At 44.0% G+C, this 12,500-nt stretch overlaps 1 non-coding gene and 1 pseudogene across 1 annotated transcript in view; both read right to left on the bottom strand.

The window, feature by feature from the left end:
* LOC142358164 (large subunit ribosomal RNA) overlaps positions 1-763 on the bottom strand; it is a 3,522-nt gene extending 2,759 nt beyond the window's left edge. Inside the window, exon 1 of the ribosomal RNA XR_012761766.1 lies at positions 1-763. This exon is cut by the window's left edge and continues 2,759 nt beyond it. This is a non-coding gene — a ribosomal RNA (large subunit ribosomal RNA).
* A 1,683-nt stretch (positions 764-2,446) lies between these two features.
* LOC142358163 (5.8S ribosomal RNA) lies at positions 2,447-2,598 on the bottom strand (annotated as a pseudogene).
* Positions 2,599-12,500: the final 9,902 nt, after the last annotated feature.

Here is a 12,500-nt window from a genome sequence, read left to right as displayed (position 1 = left end):
ACACCGAATCGGCGCCCTCACCACACAAAGTAGTGCAATTCATAAAAATTACACTGTTCACTTTCATTTCGCGTGTGCGCTTTCAATGAGCGACAACACTTGCAAGCAACTCACACTCCTTGGTCCGTGTTTCAAGACGGGCTGTAGAGAGCATTGAATAGGAAGTTGAGGTCAGACAGGCAATCAAGATCAATTTATCTCATTTTGTTTAGAATCAACAAGAAGAATTCCGAGGAAAACTTCTGCTCGATTCATTAACAAGATTTGCCAAAAGACGACAACTACACTACTCGGTAGCCGAGAATATAATATCAAGGCATTGAGTATGGTAACGCTCACTCCAGTTCCCCTTCAACAGTTTCACGTACTTTTCACTCTCTCTTCAGAGTGCTTTTCAACTTTCCCTCACGGTACTTGTTTACTATCGGTCTCGCTTTATAATTAGCTTTTGGAGAGACATATCTCCAGCTTCGAGTTGCACTTTCAAACAACTCTACTCATAGGAATGAGCCATTATGACTGGTATCGAAAATGACCTTTACAGGATTTTCACCTTCTTTGATGCTACTTTCCAGTAGACATCAGGACAAATTCACCAGTCTAGCATCAAACCATACCGGACACCGAGAAATGTTGCCATTTCTCTTCCCGATGAGCTTTTCCCTGTTCATTCGCCATTACTAAGGGATTCTCAGTTGATTTCTTTTCCTCCCCTTACTGATATGCTTAAGTTAAGGGGGTTCTCTCGCCCAATTCAGGTTATGTAGTTGATTGTCTCTTAATTGGTTCACTGACCAATATGAGACAGAAACCGATTCAGCAGTTTTGTTCGCTACTACTATCAAACACAGGTCGAAGTTTCCATTCAGTCATTAATTCCAACTTTCAAATGTTGTTGTTTCAGCTTTCGCTTACTAGAAGCAACATAATACTCGCTGCAATACAGACCTCGGGAAACCCTCACCGTGAATAAGGTTCACTCACATATTTCACTACATTTTGCGTGGGATTGGAGATGAGGCTACTCGTTCTTGCTCAGTACTAGGCTGAAAATTAACGAAACTTCGTTACAAACGTTCACATGTTGATGTTTCCGCTTTCGCGTACTCGAAACAACATAATACTAGTCTTTGTAATTTAGTTTCATAATTTCAACTGTTCTCATGCAGAATTTTTGCTCATTCTTATCCCAAATTTTGACCTGGCTACTAGTTACACTCCTTGTACTTATTGCAAAATGACCACAAATTTCAACAGCTTTCACATGTTGCTGTTTCGGCTTTCGCTTACTACAGTCAACATAATACTCGTTGCAAAATAAGTGCTCGGCATCTGCAATTTTCCAAAGACGAAGTTTCGCCAGTTCAATTTTCGCTCGCCAATTATGGCTACTAATTCACACGGTACTGAGCTCAACAACATTAAATTTGTTCAGCAAGACTTTCACATGTTGATGTTTTGGCTTTCGCCTACTAGAAGCAACATAATACTCGTCTTGTTAGCTCATTCAATGAGAATAGCTTTTCCCGTTGAGAATTTTTGCCTTCAATTGGCGTTGTAGTGAGTTTGGCTACTCAGATCACCAAATACTTGTGACAATTCGAACCAGAAATGTTTTCAATTTTCACATGCTGATGTTTCGGATTCAACCTACTAGAAGCAGCATAATACTTGTATTCAACAATTTCTGTATCAAATCCCAGTTTTCTCTGGTGCATCTTTGCCAAACTATTCCAAACTGCCTGAGTCTGAATACCAATTACAGGTACTAGTAAATGCACGTTACTAAGGACTATATAGTTCTAGGTTACTGTACACAACGACGTTCACATGTTGATGTTTCAGCTGCCGCTTACTAGAAACAACATAATACTTATCGTGCATACCTTTCCATAACTTGTCCTTTTCAGATGCATTAGTTTCCCTTTGTCTTGGCTTCTACAGTCAGACTGGCTACTAGTAACAGCACAGTACTAATCACATATCGTTCTACAGTTTGCAGACAACTTTCACATGTTGATGTTTCAGCTTTCGCCTACTAGAAACAACATAATACTCGCTGTATACATTTGTAGTTCTCTATGTAACTTTCATGTGAAGAAGTTTCGCCAGTCTTTTTGACTGTCTCAAATCTGAGTCATGCTTAGGCTACTAGTTGCTTCATAGTACTTATCGCCTCGAGATCATTGAACAAAACTTGATTTTCACATGTTGCTGTTTCAGCTTCCGCTTACTAGAAACAACATAATACTAGTCTCATTAAGTTCCGTCTCTTTGCAATTTTCTTATGAAGAAAATTCGCCATCACAATGACTCCAGCAGTTCTTGATCAAGGAATGCAATCATTGATCAGAATGCTATTATTTGAATCGGTTCTGCTTTAAGTGTTCCAATTTTATTGGAAGCACCAACAATAGAACATCAATGTGTTCAATCGAGAGTTATATAACCCTGAATCGGACGCAGTCAACAGCCGAAGCCGAGACCGCCTTTTGCGTTAGAGAGGTCGGTAAACAAATCTTGCGATTCATACCGAATTAACACATATAGCTGTGCTCCTCTTCGTAAAGCGAGCCAAGTGATCCCCTGTTGAAGGATGTATTTGGACCAATCTAGTAGCATTTGGTTTCCAACAAGCTCTCCCAAGTTAGCTTACTTATTGGGCTTTTCAACCAATTCGGTTGGCTACAAGCATCATCAAAGTACTAGCCACAGTTTGATCGCAAAATTCTACGACTTTCACATGTTGATGTTTCGGCTTGCGCTTAGCCTACTATAAGCAACATAATACTAGTCATATCATAGAGCGTGATCAGCTTGTGACGTTCTCATGATGAAGTTTCACCAACAGTGTCTCACTTCGAGCTTAAATCCAGCTACTAGTAACTACACAGTACTGACTGCAACGATAACTTTTATCTATACCTTTCACATGCTGCGCTTTCGGCCAGGGCCTACTAACGTCAACATAATACTCGATATAAACTTTTGTTCATGATGCAGCTTCCCCATGCAGAAGTTTCGCCTTCAAATGCTCTCTTGGCCATATGACGTAAGAAAAGGTTACTAGTAACATCACAGTACTAGCCACAGTTTGATTGCAAAATTCTACGACTTTCACATGTTGATGTTTCGGCTTGCGCTTAGCCTACTAGAAGCAACATAATACTAGTCATATCATAGAGCGTGATCAGCTTGTGACGTTCTCATGATGAAGTTTCACCAACAGTGTCTCATTTCGAGCTTAAATCCAGCTACTAGTAACTACACAGTACTGACTGCAACGCTAACTTTTATCTATACCTTTCACATGCTGCGCTTTCGGCCAGGGCCTACTAACGTCAACATAATACTCGATATAAACTTTTGTTCATGATGCAGCTTCCCCATGCAGAAGTTTCGCCTTCAAATGCTCTCTTGGCCATATGACGTAACACAAGGTTACTAGTAACATCACAGTACTAGCCACAATTTGATCGCAAAATTCTACGACTTTCACATGTTGATGTTTCGGCTTGCGCTTAGCCTACTATAAGCAACATAATACTAGTCATATCATAGAGCGTGATCAGCTTGTGACGTTCTCATGATGAAGTTTCACCAACAGTGTCTCACTTCGAGCTTAAATCCAGCTACTAGTAACTACACAGTACTGACTGCAACGATAACTTTTATCTATACCTTTCACATGCTGCGCTTTCGGCCAGGGCCTACTAACGTCAACATAATACTCGATATAAACTTTTGTTCATGATGCAGCTTTCCCATGCAGAAGTTTCGCCTTCAAATGCTCTCTTGGCCATATGACGGAACACCAGGTTACTAGTAACATCACAGTACTAGCCACAGTTTGATTGCAAAATTCTACGACTTTCACATGTTGATGTTTCGGCTTGCGCTTAGCCTACTAGAAGCAACATAATACTAGTCATATCATAGAGCGTGATCAGCTTGTGACGTTCTCATGATGAAGTTTCACCAATAGTGTTTCATTCGAATTGGTTCTGCTTTAAGCTCTCCAATTGTTTTGGATGAACCAGTTTTGCCCTTCGAAGCCACTTTTGTGAGCTTTTGTGGGTCTTTACCAAGAGGATATACCTCAAGGCCTCTTTCAATTCCTTTAAGTTCTTTCAACTCCTTTACAGTTTCTAGGTTCACATAGCTGCAAACCTTATTTCTAGTTTTAAGTCTGGCCAACTTGGGGAGAGTTGGTGCAGACCGTGACCAATTCTAGTAGGATGCCACAACAAGAATGTGATCAACTTAGCTTGTCGATGAACCTGCCCCACATTCAAACAACTCTATCGCCTTTTCCTCGTATAGTTATATGCGAGGGCCTCTCATAGAGAGCGCTGTTAGCAACCTTTTCCACATAGACGATAAAGTTGTGAGTGTTTTGCACATGGCTGTTGTCATCACCACGTGACGAGTCAACTCAGCTTGACTCTCTACACTCCGACAAGCTTTGCACATACGCCTTTAGTTCAGTATGTGTCTTTAATCTGACTCCGGTGCCTCAAGCCGGAAAAATTGTCAGATTATGATCATTATCGGTTAGTCATCCCGATGCAAGATCGTATCGTACTGTCTTTGTCTACCTCCAGATTCCGAAGAACAGGAGGAGACTCTCCCAGACCTACATATCTGGGAGAATGTTCAGAGGGCGAGAAGCTGTGGATTACTCTCCCCTAAGAACTGACTAAACTTTACCCTCGTCCAAGGTAAGTTTATTTTAGCTAGCCTTCTATGTAAAGGATCTGAGGCTAAGCTGTGTTTTTTCGAGCCTTTGGCTCGGAGCAAGTTCAGTGGGCGCCCCGAGTAGCTCAACTCTTTCCCACTGAACAGCGCAACGCTCTGTCACTCGCTGGGATTTTTGCGTGTCGGTTCTAACCACGCGACTTGTGGACCTTTTTAGGCCTTTCTCATTCACAAGTCTATAGCTGGGCTTCTATAACCCAGCTTCTGAGATCTAGATAGCTGCAGTTCTGCTAGGCTGCTTTTGCTAACTAGTCTCCCTTTAAGCAGTCCCTTGCCATGACTGCTGAACTATGTATCCACACAAGTAGTTTTTGAGCTCGATACATAATTCGAGATTGGTTGCCAAGCAATCTCTAGCGACAGAGCGTCATGCGCACTACAGACATGGCCTCTACCAGCAGCCATGCCCGAAGGAATCAATCACTGATCCTTCCGCAGGTTCCCCTACGGAAACCTTGTTACGACTTTTACTTCCTCTAGACAATTAAGCTCGATCCGCTTCATCCCGTTGCCGGAGACCGAAGTCCCAACAGTAGGAATTTGCAATTCTTGCTTAACTATCCAATCAGTAGTAGCGACGGGCGGTGTGTACAAAGGGCAGGGACGTAATCCCTATGAGTTGTTGACTCATAAGTACCAGGAATTCCTGGTTCACGTCTGCAAGTTACAACAGACGATCCCCTTGAAGCGCTGTACTTTTCTCTGATTGCCCAGTCCATTTCGGACCAAGGGCTGAGTACTCAATCTAAAAGTACACAGTGTAGCGCGCGTGCAGTCCAGAACATCTAAGGGCATCACAGACCTGTTATAGCCTCACTTCATCTGCGGTATTTAATTCCGCATAGTTCCTCTAAGAAGTGTTTGAATTCACATATAGTGAATTTCATTATTTAGATGGAGAAGATCTCGTTCGTTATCGGAATTAACCAGACAGATCACTCCACTAACTAAGAACGGCCATGCACCACCGCCCATATAATCATGAAAGATATTCAATCTGTCAATCCTTAAGATGTCTGGACCGGGTGAGTTTTCCCGTGTTGAGTCAAATTAAGCCGCAGGCTCCACTCCTGGTGGTGCCCTTCCGTCAATTCCTTTAAGTTTCGATTTTGCAACCATACTTCCCCCGGAACCAATAAACTTTGGTTTCCCGGTTAATCTCTTGCCAAGTCAAGATCGACTTTGACAAATTGTAGGTTGGTATAGTTTATGGTCAGAATTACGAGGGTATCTAATCCTCTTCAATACTCTGACTTTCGTTCTTGATTAATGAAAACATTCTTGGCAAATGCTTTCGCAGTAGTTTGTCTTGCCACGATCCAAGAATTTCACCTCTAACGTAGCAATACAAATGCCCCCGTCTGTTCCTTTCAATCATTACCGCACTCAGCCAACCGGCATCAATCGAGTAGCGGGTCATTCTCCATTATTCCATGCTTTATTATTCGATCCCAAAGGATGCTTTGAACACTCTAATTTTCTCAGGGTGAAAACACCGTTTCCACAGTTCGTCACATTTAAGTGCAAACTATTTCTTCGATGCGAAGGATGAGCGGAACGAGTCAACAGATTTAACTGAAGACCATGTTGCCGTTCTACTCAAACAGATCCAACTATGAGCTTTTTAAACGCAGCAACTATTGCATACGCTTGTAGAGGCTGGTATTACCGCGGCTGCTGGCACCAGACTTGCCCTCTACTCGTTCATCAATGGAGCTTTTAAGTCCATTCCATTCTGATTACAAACCATAAAGGTTCATATCATTATTTCTAGTCACTACCTCCTCGTGCGGAGAGTGGGTAATTTGCGTGCCTGCTGCCTTCCTTGGATGTGGTAGCCGTTTCTAAGGCTCCCTCTCCGGAATCGAACCCTGATTCCCCGTTACCCGTCACAACCATGGTAGTCCGTTACACTACCATCATAGGTTGATAGGTCAGAAATTCGGAAGTTCCGTCCCCAAGCCGAAGCTATCTGGGATCTTTCAGTTACTAGGACTCATCACGGGATGTGTCTGTACTTAGCAAATCACCCGGTGTAGTCTTGTAAAAGTCTCCGACAGTGTCGGACAATCAGCATGCATTAGCTGCAGGGTTACCGCAGTTATTCATTTAGCTTGCAAATCAACTAATAGATAGTAACTGATTTAATGAGCCATTCGCGGTTCCACTTTTTCAAGCTTCGCTTGCACATGCATGGCTTAGTCTTTCAGACAAGCATATGGCAACTGACAGGATCAATCAGTTTAATTGTACTTTGAACAATCTTTCGATTTGTTCGAATTTAGAAAGACATAGCCTTGCGGCCTCGTCAATCTTGCTTTGAGCTTTTTAAATCACGAAGAGTTTCAATGCATGCTTTGGCATGGCTACTAGTTACTACACAGTACTCTACACACTTAGAGTTACCCACGATTACACATTTCACATGCTGATGTTTCGGCTCGCGCGTACTAGAAACAGCATAATACTATGTGTACTGGTAGATAGCGCTCTGTGAGCATTTCCCATGAGCAGGTTTTGCCCTCCAAATCTCTGTTCTACTGTTACCAATACCGGCTAACAACTGTATCATACTAGGGAGAATTGACTCATGATTTAAAAACCAGATGTTCACATGTCGATGTTTCGGCTCTCGCCTACTAGAAACAACATAATACTAGTCTGTTAAAAATCTCAATCACGCCGCCTCTTCAGATACAGAAGTTTTACCTTTTATTGGTTAGAGAACAGCTTTCCAGCTGTCGACATGGTTACTAGTAACAACACCGTACTCAACACAAAAACTTTTCAACTTCACAACTTTCACATGCTGATGTTTCTGCTTTCGCATACTAGAAACAGCATAATACTTATTGTTTTGTCAAGTAATTTGTGTGTCTTTCCCATGTGAAGTTTCACCGGTCAACAATGTTTCCCTGACCAATTACGGCTACTAGTAGCTGTATAATACTAGGGAAAATGATTGAGGATTTAATATCAGATTTTCACATGTTGATGTTTCGGCTTTCGCCTACTAGAAACAACATAATACTAGTCTGCTAAGAAATCTCGCTCAAATTGCCTTTTCACATACAGAAGTTTCACCTTCTATTGGTTAGAGAACAGTTCTCAGCTGTCGACATGGTTACTAGTAACAACATCGTACTCAACACAAAAATTCTTCAACTTCACAACTTTCACATGCTGATGTTTCTGCTTTCGCGTACTAGAAACAGCATAATACTTATTGCTTTGTCAAGAAGTGTGTGTGTCTTTCCCATGCGAAAGTTTCACCGGTCAGCAATAATTGCCGTGTCCAATTAAGGTTACTCATAGCTGTATAATACTAGGGAAAATGATTGAGGATTTAATATCAGATTTTCACATGTTGATGTTTCGGCTTTCGCCTACTAGAAACAACATAATACTAGTCTGCTAATAAATCTCGCTCAAATTGCCTTTTCACATACAGAAGTTTCACCTCTTCTTGGTCACTGTACAGATGATGCTGTCTGTTCTTTATTTGGTTCTGCTTATTATAAGGAGGGGCATCACTCCTTCCTCCTTGGTTTGCATGCATTAAGCCTGCTTTGTGAAAAGCGTATCTTTCTAGCTTTTCTTCGCCTTACTCGAGTAGGACGATACAATCCAGACATTAGTCAGTCTTGGTGTAAAGTCACTGAGTATTATTCGGTTCTGCTTTATTCAGCAATATGCTGTATAATTGTTGTAATTTGCGAACATATTTGTTCTCAGTTCCGAACTACTAGCGACGACAGATTACCAGCGGTCATGAGCCATCAAGGTAGTTCTTTGGTGCATCAAGTAGAGAGGTGCCATCAAACAACACTTCCCTAATAATGCTACACACATAGAATTTGCTACAGTGCAGCTTTTTACTTTGCAAAATTTGCGCACAAATTTTGCATAGAATAAATGTTTTATCAAGATTTTTAGATCCCCTCCCTTGAGAGAACGTTACTCCTTTAAGTGAACACCCCGCGGCGTCCTGTTGTTATTGCTTATAACCATTTCGCAAGCCGGAGGCATAATGCACTACGCAAGCCGCTACTTTGGCACAGAGGCACCTAGTTTTACACCCGGGACTTCAGGTGGCCCAGTTTTACACCCAGTACAGCGGTGCCAGTTGGTAACCCGGTGGATCCTCGGAGACCAGACATGATCATAGATCAAACCCGATGTATGCTACTCCTGAACGTATAGTATCTCCACTGTGCAATGAAATTATCGTTCGTTTCGGGCCTTCCTATACGTTCAGCAGACAATCGCTAGGAATTCACCTCGTGACCCGTGGTGACCACACTGGATTTCAAGTTTATTGATTTGGACAGACCTGTCATTTATTTTGCTTTTCAGCTTCAGTTCTGCTCGATCTAGCTTGCCTAAGGCTTGATCTCGCTTTGCTCACCCCTGTAGGAGCCTCTACTAGTACCACTCGGAGTAATGGGGAATCCACCAGACCTAATCGATGAATGCCATCAAACAACAAACATCATACCCGGCTTCATCAGGCATATTTTATTACTTCCGAGAGGTACTTTAGTATCAGATCTTTCTCCATGCCTCTTATGAGGACCCGTCAGACCTTTCGGTTTATCGTTTAGCTTCAGTCCTGCTCGATCTAGCTTTCCCAAGGCTCGATCTAGCTCTATTCGCCCCACTAGAGGGCTCTCTAAGACCCCTCGGTCTTAGTGTTAGCTCCGGTACTGCTCGGTCGTGCTTGCTGAAGGCCCGACCCAGCTTTAGTTAGATTCTCGTACTTTCTCTTGGCCTCTCTAGGAGGACCAGACAGACCTCTCGGTCTATCGTTTAGCTTCAGTCCTGCTCGATCTAGCTTGCCCAAGGCTTGATCAAGCTCTATTCGCCCCGCTAGAGGGCTCTCTAAGACCCCTCGGTCTTAGTGTTATCTTCTGTAATGCCTAACCAAGCTTACTACAGGCCTTGGTCAGGTCTTTATCGGTCACCGATTAGTAACAGACCAATCATAGGGCCTTCCACCCTATCCGGGTTGAGGTCTTTAGTCCAGCCATATTTTGACAAGACACCTCTCCCTAATAATGCCCCACACATAGAATTACTGTCCATGCAGTATTTAACTTGTGTTTTTTTCTAAAATTTGATTTTCACTTTTTGGAGGTTCATTTGCTCCTCTGACACTCTTTCAGCTTCAATCTTACTCGATCTAGCTTTCCCAAGGCTCGATCTAGCTCTATTCGCCCCACTAGAGGGCTCTCTAAGACACTTCGGTCTTAGTGTTAGCTCCGGTCTTGCTCAATCGTGCTTGCTGAAGGCGCGATCAAGCTTTAGTTAGCTTCTCGTACTTCCTCTTGGCCTCTCTAGGAGGACCAGACAGACCTCTCGGTCTATCGTTTAGCTTCAGTCCTGCTCGATCTAGCTTTCCCAAGGCTCGATCTAGCTCTATTCGCCCTGCTAGAGGGCTCTCTAAGACCCCTCGGTCTTAGTGTTAGCTCCGGTACAGCTCGGTCGTGCTTGCTGAAGGCCCGATCAAGCTTTAGTTAGATTCTCGTACTTTCTCTTGGCCTCTATAGGAGGACCAGACAGACCTCTCGGTCTATCGTTTAGCTTCAGTCCTGCTTGATCTAGCTTTCCCAAGGCTCGATCTAGCTCTATTCGCCCTGCTAGAGGGCTCTCTAAGACCCCTCGGTCTTAGTGTTAGCTCCGGTACAGCTCGGTCGTGCTTGCTGAAGGCCCGATCAAGCTTTAGTTAGCTTCTCGTACTTTCTCTTGGCCTCTCTAGGAGGACCAGACAGACCTCTCGGTCTATCGTTTAGCTTCAGTCCTGCTCGATCTAGCTTTCCCAAGGCTCGATCTAGATCTATTCGCCCTGCTAGAGGGCTCTCTAAGACCCCTCGGTCTTAGTGTTAGCTCCGGTACAGCTCGGTCGTGCTTGCTGAAGGCCTGATCAAGCTTTAGTTAGCTTCTCGTACTTTCTCTTGGCCTCTCTAGGAGGACCAGACAGACCTTTCGGTCTCTTGCTTAGCTTCAGTCCTGCTCGATCTAGCTTTCCCAAGGCTCGATCTAGCTCTATTCGCCCCGCTAGAGGGCTCTCTAAGACCCCTCGGTCTTAGTGTTAACTCCTGTAATGCCTAACCAAGCTTACTACAGGCCTTGGTCAGGTCTTTATCGGTCACCGATTAGTAACAGACCGATCATGGGGCCTTCCACCCTATCCGGGTTGAGGTCTTTAGTCCAGCCATATTTTGACAAGACACCTCCCCCTAATAATGCCCCACACATAGAAATACTGTCCATGCAGTATTTAACTTGTGTTTTTTCTAAAATTTGATTTTCACTTTTTGGAGGTTCATTTGCTCCTCTGACACTCTTTCAGCTTCAATCTTACTCGATCTAGCTTTCCCAAGGCTCGATCTAGCTCTATTCGCCCCACCAGAGGGCTCTCTAAGACACTTCGGTCTTAGTGTTAGCTCCGGTCTTGCTCAATCGTGCTTGCTGAAGGCGCGATCAAGCTTTAGTTAGCTTCTCGTACTTTCTCTTGGCCTCTCTAGGAGGACCAGACAGACCTCTCGGTCTATCGTTTAGCTTCAGTCCTGCTCGATCTAGCTTTCCCAAGGCTCGATCTAGCTCTATTCGCCCCGCTAGAGGGCTCTCTAAGACCCCTCGGTCTTAGTGTTAGCTCCGGTACAGCTCGGTCGTGCTTGCTGAAGGCCCGATCAAGCTTTAGTTGGCTTCTCGTACTTTCTCTTGGCCTCTCTAGGAGGACCAGACAGACCTCTCGGTCTCTTGCTTAGCTTCAGTCCTGCTCGATCTAGCTTGCCCAAGGCTTGATCAAGCTCTATTCGCCCCGCTAGAGGGCTCTCTAAGACCCCTCGGTCTTAGTGTTAGCTCCGGTACAGCTCGGTCGTGCTTGCTGAAGGCCCGATCAAGCTTTAGTTAGCTTCTCGTTTTTTCTCTTGGCCTCTCTAGGAGGACCAGACAGACCTCTCGGTCTATCGTTTAGCTTCAGTCCTGCTCGATCTAGCTTTCCCAAGGCTCGATCTAGCTCTATTCGCCCCGCTAGAGGGCTCTCTAAGACCCCTCGGTCTTAGTGTTAGCTCCGGTACAGCTCGGTCGTGCTTGCTGAAGGCCCGATCAAGCTTTAGTTGGCTTCTCGTACTTTCTCTTGGCCTCTCTAGGAGGACCAGACAGACCTCTCGGTCTATCCTTTAGCTTCAGTCCTGCTCGATCTAGCTTTCCCAAGGCTCGATCTAGCTCTATTCGCCCCGCTAGAGGGCTCTCTAAGACCCCTCGGTCTTAGTGTTATCTCCTGTAATGCCTAACCAAGCTTACTACAGGCCTTGGTCAGGTCTTTATCGGTCACCGATTAGTAACAGACCGATCATAGGGCCTTCCACCCTATCTGGGTTGAGGTCTTTAGTCCAGCCATATTTTGACAAGACACCTCCCCCTAATAATGCCCCACACATAGAATTACTGTTTATGCAGCTTTTCACTTGTGAAATTTTTAATTTTCGCAATTATTATAGAATAAGTGTTTGCGCAGCTTTTCATAGGTCGAGCTCTAGCTAGCTAGCTCAAGCTAGCTAGCTAGCTCAAGCTCAAGCTATCTAGCTCAAGCTCAAGCCAGCTAGCTCAAGCTCAAGCTAGCTAGCTAGCTCAAGCTCAAGCTAGCTAGCTAGCTCAAGCTCAAGCTAGCTAGCTCAAGCTCAAGCTAGCTAGCTCAAGCTCAAGCTAGCTAGCTAGCTCAAGCTCAAGCTCAAGCT

The sequence above is a fragment of the Convolutriloba macropyga genome, unplaced genomic scaffold, assembly GCF_964194025.1.
Source record: "Convolutriloba macropyga unplaced genomic scaffold, txConMacr16.3 SCAFFOLD_4943, whole genome shotgun sequence".
Classification (NCBI taxonomy): Eukaryota; Metazoa; Xenacoelomorpha; order Acoela; family Convolutidae; genus Convolutriloba; species Convolutriloba macropyga.
Note: the sequence above shows the minus strand (reverse complement) of the source record. Positions and strands in the feature narration are given on the sequence as shown.